Source organism: Poecilia formosa, unplaced genomic scaffold, assembly GCF_000485575.1.
Source record: "Poecilia formosa unplaced genomic scaffold, Poecilia_formosa-5.1.2 Scaffold610, whole genome shotgun sequence".
NCBI classification, from domain to species: Eukaryota; Metazoa; Chordata; class Actinopteri; order Cyprinodontiformes; family Poeciliidae; genus Poecilia; species Poecilia formosa.
The window spans coordinates 43,353-45,868 of NW_006800549.1; positions in this window are offsets into that span (position 1 = coordinate 43,353).

The following is a 2,516-nucleotide window of genomic DNA, read 5'->3' on the forward strand; positions in this document are numbered from 1 at the left end:
GCAGCAACAAAGCTAAAGAAATAACCCGAAAATAATTCAAGTCTTCGAGCTGGCGGTGTAAGACACTGGGATCTGCTCTTGCTCTCAGACCACTGTTATGTGCTGCTGGTAGTAATATTTCACAGATGTAGCACCGCTCAACCTCCACCAGAGTGAGCTCTCACACCGAACCTCTGCTTAAAACTTCAATATATACAGAAAAGATTTTAGATATGTATTAAAGTAGGTCTGTTATGACTAAATTAAAAACCTGATCAGGGCATCCCTAGTAATTTTAGTTAATTTGTGATTTAATAAAAGATTAAAATGGTCTGGTTTGATGAATGAATCATAATTTACTCCAGATTTTATGATATGGAGTAATTAAATGTGATTACAAAAGGACGAACTGGAGAAAATCCATAACGGAGTAGACACTTGTCACTCTTAAAGCCTGGGACTGGAGCTCCACCTGCTGGTCAAAATGAGAACAGTCTCTCCTCCAGTGTGTCGATTTTTTTTTATTTCTCCAATTGACGCCTCCATCCGAGTTTAAGACTCTAAAATGTCTTGTTGTGCAATTCCAGACTCTTCTCGAAATTTACGGAGCTCTATTAGCATTAATATTTCACTCACGGTATCGTTCTGAGCTAAGCTAGCATAGCATCAGTTGCTTTTGTGTCATTTTTGTATCATCGCTTTAACCCACTGTCAGTTCACTTCTTGTAGTCTTATGTGACGAAGTTATTTATATTCTAACAGTAGGCAAATTAAGAGTTATCTCGGAGCCCAGTCTGCAAGCTTAGAGGCTGGAGAGACTCCACTGGAAATGACAATAAAATTAGCTCTAGTTAGCTCTGGATGGAAATCAAAAGTAGTAAGGAAGAAAATATGCTTTCAGCCCGCTTCTGCGCAGATTTAAAAAAAATCTGTAATAAACGGGATCATCTCTTTTCCTTCTGAATCTTCTTTTATCACATACACTCCTGGTGTACTTTGGGGCTGCACAGTGGCGCAGTTGGTAGAGCTGTTGCCTTGCAGCAAGAAGGATCTGGGTTCAATTCCCAGTCTTTCTGCATGGAGTTTGGCCTCTCCAAATTGACCCCAGGTGTGAGTGTGTGTGCTCTTGTGTTGCCTTGTGACAGACTGGCAACCTGTCCAGTGTGTACCCTGCCTCTCGCCCGGAACGTTAGCTGGAGATAGGCACCAGCACCTCCCGACCCCACCAAGGGACAAGGGTGTACAGAAATGGATGGATGGACTTGGACTTGAACTTTGAACATTAACTTAGCAAGTTTAGGCTGCAACCGTTACCTGTGTCTGTTATTGCACAATAGCCAGCCCCACCTAAACCCGTGCAATTCTCATCGACTGACTATTGACTATTGACCAGCTCTCCAGTTAAAGGGTCGGGAAAGTTTCTAGTTCCTAGGGTTTTTACTCCATGGATAGTCTAGAAAACATTGTGTTTAAGCTGGTGGTGGGAGGACTCGTCTAGTCTCTGACTGCCTACAAAAGTTATCACCCTTTTCAATTATTAAGACAATTAACCCAGTAGCTCTCACGGTTACCTAGTCCCAATAATCACTTTTGTTAACGGCAGCTCTCTCCCTTGTAATAATGAGCACTTGTTGCAGACTAGATAAATTTTAGTGGCTCGGCTCGAACCCCAGGGTGATTATTTACTCATTGCCAAAGAAACCTATGGAGCCTCCATTTTCCTAGAACCATGTACATAGACTTTACAATGATCAGAAGCAACAGTAGTAATTGCGGACTCAGAATTAATTTCAATGTCCACAATCGTCATCAAAATTTTATGTATATTTTTATTAGTAGCTTTAGCAGGGTTAAGTGACAGCAACTTATTTCAAAACAATTTACCAGTTACAATTAACAATTTTTAGATATCAGATTACAACCACATTACCTATCCCTTCCTTATCCTATCACTAGATTTTCTAAGAGGCTTTGGGGAGCAGTTGGACTCATACCCAGTAGATGTAATGTCCCTTTACAACAGAAATTTTGGCGTTCTTGGTCAGGATCCTGTCTTGTTGAGACAAAAATCCCCTTCATATGGAACAAAGCAGTCCTTTATTTTTTAGACTCTTAGATCCCAGTCAATCAGTGACCTTTGTCCATTCACCAAGTCCATTCCAGCAGAGTTGGGGTCTTTGGGGCAGAGAGCAGGGCAACGGTCGAATCAGGAAACCTGAATCTGTGGGTACACGGGTCTTGTCCCTTACAGGTGGTGCGGAGTCTTTAGCCGGTTCTTGGATTCCAGGGCATCGTCATCTGCTGTTGGTCCTTCTGCATTATGTTAGCTTCTCTCCGGCACCAGGAACAAAGAACCCTTTGCTTCCTCTTCTTAGAGTTTATATATCTTTTGCTTACATGTGTGTGTATGTGGATGGTATAAGTGACAACTCAACCGTCCACATGGGTGGTTCCTACTTGACCTCTTAGCCTTTGGAAAACACCTAACATTTACCCACTTTCACTTCTCCTCTTTGTCCGCTCCTCCGCGAACATCT